Source organism: Hipposideros armiger, unplaced genomic scaffold (genome assembly GCF_001890085.2).
Source record: "Hipposideros armiger isolate ML-2016 unplaced genomic scaffold, ASM189008v1 scaffold_144, whole genome shotgun sequence".
In the NCBI taxonomy this organism is placed as follows: domain Eukaryota; kingdom Metazoa; phylum Chordata; class Mammalia; order Chiroptera; family Hipposideridae; genus Hipposideros; species Hipposideros armiger.
In genome coordinates, this window is record NW_017731494.1 from 2,968,967 (window position 1) to 2,979,290 (window position 10,324).

At 38.1% G+C, this 10,324-nt stretch overlaps 1 protein-coding gene across 4 annotated transcripts in view; it reads left to right on the top strand.

Annotated features, from left to right (window-relative positions):
- The window catches only part of ABHD17B (abhydrolase domain containing 17B, depalmitoylase), a 49,648-nt gene that overhangs the window by 14,363 nt on the left and 24,961 nt on the right, over positions 1–10,324 (top strand). The window contains exon 1 of one of the 4 annotated variants that reach the window (XM_019650689.1): positions 2,982–3,086. The exons of the other annotated variants lie outside the window; for them this stretch is intronic. The gene's annotated coding sequence lies outside the window, so the exon portion shown is untranslated. Of the gene's footprint in view, positions 1–2,981; positions 3,087–10,324 lie in introns of those variants that run through there. 4 annotated transcript variants of the gene reach the window in all.

Sequence of the window (10,324 nt, forward strand, 5' to 3'; positions counted from 1 at the left end):
TATATATGTGTATATATATGTATGTATATATGTATATATACACACACACACACACACACATATATATATATATATATATATATTACACGTGTAAAGAACTATAATGGTTTTCTATACATTATTGAACAGATTTGTTTTGTAAACCCTGAAAAAGAAGATAACCTACTAAGAAGGGCTTCTGGTGGCTAACTGGGCTGAAATTAAAAATAAAACGAAACCAAGCCTTAGCAACCATTTCTATACAAGGGCCTCTCGCACAAACTGCACTTCAGGGAGAAGCCTGCATTAAGCTACTTGCCTCCTGCACTGAACTGCCTTTCTGCATTGTGTTTCTGCCATCTGAGCCAGCTGTTAAAGAGGAGTTCCTGGAATCCTATTTCAACCAATAGGACCGAGACTTTCTCTGTCCAATCAGAGCTGCTTAGCTATATCCCCATCATCATCTTCACCAACCAATCAGAATGACTCCATTCTGACCAATCAGGACAGTGCCTTTGGAACCAATCAAACTGCAAGGATTTAGAGTCCTCATTTGAATGAGGACTGGCCAATCAGGGATCAGGGCCAGGAACTTAAGTCTATATAAGTCAGCTCCCCTCTGGCTCACAGAGCACACTTTCCCTTTCCACCAAATATGGAAGACTGCCTTTCCCCATCTGGTGCTGAAACACCAAAGACGTCTTGCTGGTGCAGAGCTGAACAGAGTGGACTGGACTGGAGCAGAACAGATGAGAACAGAGTGGACTGGACTGGAGCAGAACAGATGAGAGCAGAGCTATCTCTTATCTAGCCATAAAGGGGCCGCGTCACCCCAGGGCCACCTCGTAGCAGTGCTGTTCCATAGCCATGCTGCCTCATAATTGAGCTATATAAAAACACTACTGATCTGTTCCACAGCCGTTCTGCCTTGCTGTATCCCAGTTGAACTGTTTGCACTGAATGAAGTTTCCTTTTTCACTGTACCCAAAATTAGGGATTCCTGTTGGCGTTGTATTGTTGCCAATGACCATTGGTTGACAGTTTTTACATTTTTCATTTATCTAATCCTCCCCTTTCCCCAGTTTTTTCCCACCATGCACCCTTTGCTTTGGTTCTTTCTCGCCATTACAATGTTACATGTATTGTTCTCCTAGCCTGGAGGGCTGTTCCCTCTGCTTTTGAAAATCATATCTAACTCTCAAGTTCTCACTCCTTCACAAAGTCTTTCTAATTATTGATACCTACTCTTGTCTGATTTCTGAAGCTTAAAATCTACCCCACATTACATAACACCTAATTTTTCATAAGACGAAAAGACCCTGTAGAGCATTGATTTATTAAATTATGTATTCATTCATTATAGTACTTTTAAAATACTGTGTACCAACTTACAAAAAAGCTTATGCATTTATGAGGTGTGATCAAACAATATGTGAATGTTTAAATAAAAAAAACTTATTACAGTAAAAAATACATTGCCATTAATCCCCCTCAAAGTAACCCCCTTGCTTCGAACACACTTATTCAACATCATTCTTGCCATTTTCTAAAGCAGTTCTGGAAGTCTTCTTTCATGTCTTTAGTTGCGCCCTATTGTGGCTGCCTCGATGTTCTGAATCATTTTGACTTTGGGGAAGAGCCAGAAGTGGCACAGTGCCAGATGTGGTGAATAAGGTAGATGAGGACACACCATAATGTTCTTATTTGATGGAAATTGCCATATACCAGAAGCGATGTGTGACACAGAGCGTTGTCATGATGGAGGATGATTTACAACACACTTTAAAACACACCTTCTCTTAACTGTAGCTGACACCCAACTGGCGGCACTAAATAAATTGAAACTTGTCACACACTGTTACTAAGGTTTGATGTGCTGCTTTTGGTATTTAAGAACCCTGCCTTTCCGTTGGATGGCACTCGGCAGCAGCATTTACCATATTTTGTGATCACAATGGAAAGGCTCTGTGACACACATCGCTTCTGGTATGGCAATTTCTGTCAAACAAAAACATTATGGTGTGTCCTCATCCACCTTATTCACTGGATCTGGCACCGTGTGACTTCTAGCTCTTCCCCAAAGTCAAAATTACCTTAAAAAGTAAAGGTTTTGAATCGATTCAGGACATCGAGGCAGTCACAACAGCACAACTAAAGACACTCACGAAAGAGGACTTCTGGAACTGTTTCAGAAAGTGGCAAGAATGATGGGATAAGTGTGTTTGAAGTGAGGGGGGAAGTATTTTGAGGGGGATTAATGGCAAAGTGGCTTTTACTGCAATTTTTTATTTAAATATTCACCGTATTGTTTGATCACCCCTTGTAGAATTTAAAGAGATTTTAACAAACATTAGGCCAATTACCTTATGTTTTCAAATGAAGAAACAGACTCAGTGGTTTAGTGATTTGCCCAAGGTTTTAAAGACTTAAAATTGACTCCTAATTGGTTAAATATGTTGTTTTTATTTTCTTAGGCATTCACACCTTCCTTTAAAATAATTATTCTAGTTCTTGTTATGCACTCCTGCAAAAGGCAAAATTTCCATGTTTTAAGAAACCTTGGCAAAATGTTGGTTTGTTGAGTCCAGGAAAGGTATTAAGCACAACTGACAGTGACAAGTGTCTGTCGCACATTTTCTAGGAGTAACGGTATTTCTTCAAACGTTTACTTACAGATGAGTATATCTAAGGCAGCTGGCAACTAGAGGAAAAGGAAGTGGTGGAGATGGCAGTATAGGTAGATAGCCAAACTGTTGATAGACAAACTAGCCAAAGTAGTAAAGAATTGCTGGTTTGTTATACAACCTATGGGAAGAGAGGTAATGATCCTTGTTAAGGAATATTATACTTTATCGACATGGCATAAATGCCATAATTCCTTCTGTATCCCTACTTTATATATGGAGAAGGGTTTGATAGATACTAGGAATATACTTGTATACTGCTTATCTTGCAGTTCTGTGGTTTTGTTGTCCCATTTAATGTTTAATATTTGTGTGCAGATTTGAACCATTTCCATAAGGTGGCAGAATATCGTAATAAGGAAAGAAGTTGAAATTTCTTTTTTGTTCAAAAAGGAGTCTCTGAACAAAAGGCCGACGTAGAAGGTAATAATATTTAAAGAAACCAAGGGAAAAGGTAATTGGCAGAGAAAAGAAAAGTTAGAACCTGGATACATTTGATAAGAGAAAAGCCCAAGAATTCAAAGAACATTTTGGAAAGAATAAATTGTTACTTTGTTTCCATTCTATTTAGACACTCACTCTTAGTCTTTCTTAGCTACTTTACACTTGTATTCAAAATTAAGAAGCCTATATGCTAGAATGTAATTCAGATGCTATTGAGCTCAAACCTTTGTGTTAGGGATAAGGAAGCTGAGGTTCAGGAAGGAAAAATGACTCCCCTAATGTCTCAGAGCTAGTGTAGTGTCAGCATAAAGACTAGAATCCAGCCTTCCTAATTCATGGACTGGTGGTCTTTATACCACAGACCAGTTATTGAAATTGGGGAGGGGGGGGAAGTGGGGAGGACAAGACCTGATACATATATTGGGTTATCAGAAAAGTCATGGCGCATTTTTACCACGAAAAACAGAAAAAATACTCATAACTTTTCTGACAATTCAATATATCCCCAAGTGGGGAAGGAGCTCCTCAAGGGTTCTAAGCTGCTCAGATTCGCAGTTAGTTTATGTACCGCAGCACCATTCCCATTCCATGTCCATGCTAACAGGTGCCCCAGGGAGCCTGCCACGCTTTCATAGAAAATAATCATTCAAGGACAGGTTTAAAGCTTAGAGGAGAATTCTGAGACTGATGACTGACAGGACTTCAGCTCTTACTCATTCTTGCAACAAACAACCTCTCGGCCTGAATTTCAAATTTGTGTTAGATCTTTCTTATTGTACTTCATTCTTAAATCAACCATTATACATTATTGCAAGGACAGCTTCTTCATTTGCCCTCCAGTATTTGGCAACTTCAAGGCATTGAACTTAAGACTCATTATATTAGTTTCCGTGCAGTAGCAATGTTGTTTTGTGAGAAGTCATCCATTTCTCTGACCTCATTGAAACAGCTACTACTAGAGAAGTGTTTTTAAAAAGAGGTAAAATTAAGGGAACGAATAGCAAAAACAACAGAGAACACAGAAAACCTTAGGGAAAAAAATGTCATAGTAAGTCTAATTATTGGCTATAAGAAAATGTAACTAATTTTTCTTGAGCATAGAGAGAGAACATTCCCCAACTAAATTTTACGAGGTTAACATAACCTTAATACAAAAACCTGGCAAGAGAAGTATGAAAAAGGACAATTAAAGACGATTCTCGATCACGAACATAAAAAATCCTGTGCAGAATATTAGCAAAATAAGTCTACAATGTATAAAAAAGCATATGTTATCATCAAATTAGGATTATTCCAGGAATGCCAGGTTGGTTTTCTGGAATTTATCCCATTAAAACTCTTAAGAAGCTAGGAAAAGAGGAAACTTCTTAATCTTTAGAGATTAAAGAGTATCCATAAAAATTCCATAGGAAAAATTATACTTAGAGAGAATATTGTCAGTGTTTCACCATTAAAGCTTATAAATGACAATATTCTGGAATCCCAGCCAGTGCAGTAAAGCAAGAAGCAGTAGTGAGAGAATAAGGATTTACAAAGTTGTTGTACATTAAGTCAGAATACAAAAATGTATTCCATTTCTATACATCAACAGTTAGAAAATGGAATTTTTAAAAAGCTAAAAATAAATAGAAATACTTTGTTTAGGAATACAAAGATTTTGCTTCTTCGCAAATTGATTTCTAGATTCAGCGCCTTCTTATCAGCATCCCAACAGAGTCTCACAGTCATTAAGGTATCACATCACAGTTAATCCAAATGACAAATCCCTGTGGGTTTGGTTGTGTAGGTGTTACTACAAACTGATGCCACTTTTGAGAGCAGTTTGGTAGTCCATTTCTGGTACATTTTACGAAATAGAAATATGACATTATTGAAGCCTGCATCCAAAGACTTACTAGAATCCTTTCACATTTTTAAAAACCATTAAAATATGTCACTTTCTTCCATGTAACAAGTAAAATTTGCCATTTGAAAGTGATTTCAGAATCTTCAGAAGAGAAAAGCAAAGCTGTAAATTTATAGATGCCAGTTTAGGTTTTACTTTACTTTTTTCTGGTGGCCAAGACCATTTCCTTCCTCTCCCCAGACACGTATTCTCATGTTCTGAACAGCTATTTCACCTTTATTTTTTCATCCAATTTTTTATTTTTAAAAACTTTTATTTGTTTTTGTTGTTTTGGTATATGAAGTGGGAGGCTATTCATCCTTATTTTTCTTTCTCCGCTGGACTCATTATACTTTCCATGTTCACACTGTAGCAAAACATTTCAATGCTCCACACTAATCTAACTCAATGAATAAAAGCATGGGCTCTGGACCCATAATGCTGACTATGAAGCCTGGCTTCACTATTTACTAGCATTGTGATCTTCAGAATTTATACTTCTCTGCTGTGTTTTCTCATCTGTAAATTGAGCCATGGGGGTTAATGGTACTATCACATAAGGTTGTTATGATTAAATAAGACTAATGTTTATGAAGTTTTTACAATAAAATCTAGCTTGATAGTTTGATAAATAAACAGTAGCCTGGCTTTCATAACCTAGCATAAACCTGCAAATTTTGATTCTTCAGTGTTAAAAGTTAATGATAATGCTTTTTGATTTTCACAGACTTCAGCTTAGCTAATTGGCTTTTTAGTGACTTCTGTGTGACAGCCATTGCTAGAAGTAGGTATACTTGAATGTTAAGTATATGCAGTGCAGGGTCTGTATGTGAGATATGATTCAAAACAATAAGGACAGACACATCCTTGTGGTTAGTAAATAGTTCATAATTTACAAAGTGGTTCAGTTGATTAATTGTATAATAAAGAGGAAACATTCTTTTAAATTTATTCTTTATTGAAGTATTGTTGACATACAATTTTATTTATTTATTTATTTATTTATTAAAAGATTTTATTGAGGAATCGGGAGAGGGGGACAGTGTTGGGGAATCGGGGAAGGGGAGCACACAAGTTGCTGTTCTTTGGTTTTTCAGTCTAGTTGTGGAGGACGTCACCTCACTGGCCCATGTTGGTATTATCTTCCCCTGGTGAGGCAGATCGGTCGCCGGCCTCTGGACGCCACTCACAGCGGCTCTTGGCAGCTCACACCGGCTGCTGGCCACTCACGCTGGCTGCTGGCTACACATGGTAGCTTATGGCAGCCCACTGCAGCAGGGGCTGCAGCCTACACCATCGCCAGCGACTCAAGGCATCCCAGCTCCAGGTTGAGCTGTTGTTCAGCATCTTAGCTGTAAAGGACAGTGTCACTGGCCCTCATGTGGGATCCGAACCGGGGCCCTGCTGCACAGAGCTGGTGTCCCAAGCCAGCTCTCAACCAATATGCCACTCGGCTGGCCCCACGGACAATTTTATATTAGTTTCAGGTGTATAACGTAGTGATCCAACATTTATAAACTTCACAATGTGATTACCACAATACGTCTAGTAACCATCTTTCACCATAAAAAGTTATTACAATATTATTGACTGTCTTTCCTATGCTGTACATTAAAGAGGAAACATTTTTAAACCCAAGAACCCTGGCTCCTTTGAAACAGGACTTCTTGGGCCTTTCATATGTGTTTTCATGACTTTAGAAGATACCTTTTAGTAATTTATACAGACTGGAATTTAATTTTTCAGTGGTAATTCACTGAGTACTACAGATGTAAAATGTTTAAAATTTTTGAAGGCTAGAGACTTTACAGGGTGTATGTGTAAATTTTTTGCAAAATTGAAACATGAAGTTTTTATTTTAGAAATGAAATATTTTTAATAGTTGACTGCTCATACAATTTTTGTTTAATATATTAAAATTTAAATATTGGGTTGTCAGAAAAGTCATGACATATTTTTTCTATGTTTTTTGTTGCAAAAATCATCATGACTTTTCTGACAACCCAATATATTTAATTCAGATTTTTAAATTGAAGTGTTAACTCCATTTTGTTTTATTTAACTTTGCAAGTTGCTGGATATATCATCTCATGTTTTATTTCCAATTGATGGGAAGTAAAATATAATTCAAACAAAATAAATCTACATTAGAGTAAAACAATATTTTTATATTTTTAAAAAATATTGCCCCTCACCACCAAAAAAACTGAAAGCAGGGGATGGAACAGATGTTTGTTCACCCATGTTCATAGCAGCAGTATTCACAATAGCCAAGAAGTGTCCATTAATGGATAATGAGTAAACAAAATATACACATACAGTGGAATATTATTTAACCTTTAGAAGGAATGGAATTTTGATACATGCTACAACGTGGTGAACCTCGAAGACATTACGCCAGATAAAATAAGCCAGTCACAAAAGGACAAATATTTTGTTCCACTTAACTGAGGTACCTAGAGTAGTTAGATTTATAGAGACAAAAAGTAGAATGGTAGTTGCCAGTAGCTGGGGGAACGAGGGAAAGGGGAGTCATTGCTTAATGGATACAGCATTCCACTTGGGGAAGATGAAAATGTTCTGGAGAAGACTGGTGGTTATAATTGCATAACAGTGTAAACGTACTTAGTACCACAGAACTGTCCACTTAAAAATACTTGCAGTGATAGATTTGTTATGTATCTTTTATCACAATTTAAACAAACACACAAATATTATTTACCCACAGTGGCCTGGAGATAGAGAAATCAGTCATTTTGGAAAGCAAAGCTGTGAGAAATGGGGATCTCTGTCACCCTCACAAACACCTGCACTCCCCTCCCCAAACTCATCACCTATCCAGCCCCCCAAAAATTACAACTCATTAATTATAACTTGCTAAATATAAATTAATGTGCTTGTTTAGGTGCTTTGTTTTTAGTGGTGGGGAGAGACTTTTAAAATCTCAAGTTTTTCAAATTATAAATTTCATTTTTTTACATGCTATGCAAGATTGAATCTGGTTTATGAGAAGAAAAAGATGCCGAAAAGTTGTAGAACTAGAAGAAACTTTAATATCTACTTCAAACTTCTAATTTTATAGAAAAGAAAAGTTAGGTATAAAAAGGTTGATTTCCCTAAAATCAAATTTTTAGTAGTAAAATTAGAACTAAAAGCCAGGTCTCTTGATTCTTAGCTTCGTGTTTGGTTTTCTTTTTTTTTTTAAGATTTTTATTGGGGAATTGGGGAGGGGAACAGTGTTGGGGAATTGGGGAGGGGAACAGTGTTGGGGAATTGTGGAAGGGGAACATTGTGTTTTTCCAAGGACCCATTAGCTCCAAGTCCAGTCGCCGCTTTCAATCCAGTTGCTGGGGGTGGGGAGGGGTAGGTGCAGCCCATCATCCCATGCGGGAGTCGAACTGGCAACCTGTTGCACACTGAGCCATCTGGCTGCCCATCAGCAGCTCATGGCTGCTCAGCTCAAGGTGCCGTGTTCAATCTTAGTTGGCGCGCAGCCCACCATCCCATATGGATGTCGAACCCGCAACCTTGCTGCTAAGAGCATGCACTCTCACCAGCTCAGCGACCGCTCAGCTCGGGTGCAGCTCACTGGCCCATGTGGGAATCGAACCGGCAACCCTGTTGCTCAAGAGCTCACACTCTTAACCAACTGAGCCACTCAGCCGACCCTTAACTTTGTATTTTCTGAACTACACTGTACTCATTGGAATACTTTACTTGGAAGAGTCCCTGTTTGCTTTATTGGACCAAATAGTTAAAAGAGTACCATGTTATTGAATATTTGTAAAGTATCTTCTGTTACCACTGAAGATGGTAAAAAGAACAAACTTGCTTGTACCATAGGCAGAGGTGGATGGGTGTGTATATGAGAGATATTGAGAGTTTCAGATATTAAGACTCACTCTCAAAGTACCGTATCCTCGGAAATCATCTTTTTAAAAGTAGTTATAGGAGTTCTAAACCTGCAGCCAGTCAGTCCTAATTCAGACTAGAAGTCTTCTGGGCCAGTAGGCTTACACAAGTGTAAAGCAAACTCAGTTTAGTTCTTTGCTCATCATATAAATGAACAGTCAGTGAAGAAACATCCCAACAACATGAACATGCAAGATGTACAGAACAACAAATTTGTCTTAGTTAGCATTCTAAGACAGATGGAGAGGATATTGCACCCATAAAACAGAAACAGAGTTTTAATGTTAAAATTCATTTTACACTCTGGAATACTAAAGTAAGTAGTGATCTGTAAGACAAACTAGAAGAATTTCCCAAGAACATAGAGCTGAAAGAGTTGGAGAAAAAGTGAGAAAAGTTTACAGGTATAATGGATAGTCCCTAGGATTCCTAAATAGGAATTCCTAATGGAACAGGGAAGACGGTGGAGAGAAAAACAAAGTAGTAGACGAAAACTCTGAGCTAAAGAAAATCCAGGGGCTTTAGATCAAAGGATCTGTTAAATACAAGACAAAATGGATGAAAACTAACACACATTTAATATAGTCTCATAAAATTTCAAACCTAAGGATAAAAGAAAATTTCTTTTCTTTTTTTTTGTTTTTTGTTTTTTGTGGGAAAGAAGTGGGAATCATTTAAACAAAAACCAGATTGGTATGGGACATTGACATTGGATGCTAGCAGATGTGGGCCAATGATTTAAATTTTGAGGGAAATTTTTAAAAACAACCTATAATTCTGAAGCATGCCTAGTTTGCTATAGGTATGAAATCAAAATAACTTTTCAAAAGTATACATAAATGTGACTTACAGCCCCAGGTCCTTAGGAAGAAGACATAGCAAAGTGATTGGAGATGCATTCCAGCAAAACCAAACAAAAGAGAATCCCACAAAAAGGTTAAAATATGAGATTGAGAAACAACAGAGGAATGTGATGAAAAGAAATTGTAAGTAAACAACTTGGCTGTGAACTGGCCCAGAGCATAATTGATTCAGATTAAAACAACTCACTGGGGTCTAAGAATATCTTCAAAAACAACATGGATTCTTTAGCACAAATTCTAAGAATAAGAAGTTGGGATGTGGGCCGGCCGAGTGGCGCGATGGTTAAGAGCTGGCTTGAGACGCTAGAGGGCCCCGGTTCTGAGCCCATATATGAGGGCCAGTGACACTGCCCTCTACAGCTAAGATGCTGAACAACAGCTCAACCTGGCTGCTGTGAATCGCCAGCGACGGTGTAGGCTGCAGCCCCTGCTGCAGTGGGTTGCCATGGGCTACCGTGTGTAGCCAGCAGCCAGCGTGAGTGGCCAGCAGCCGCTGTGAGCAGCCATCCAGAAGCTGACGACTGATCTGCCTCGCCCAGGAAGAGCGCAATGATGGT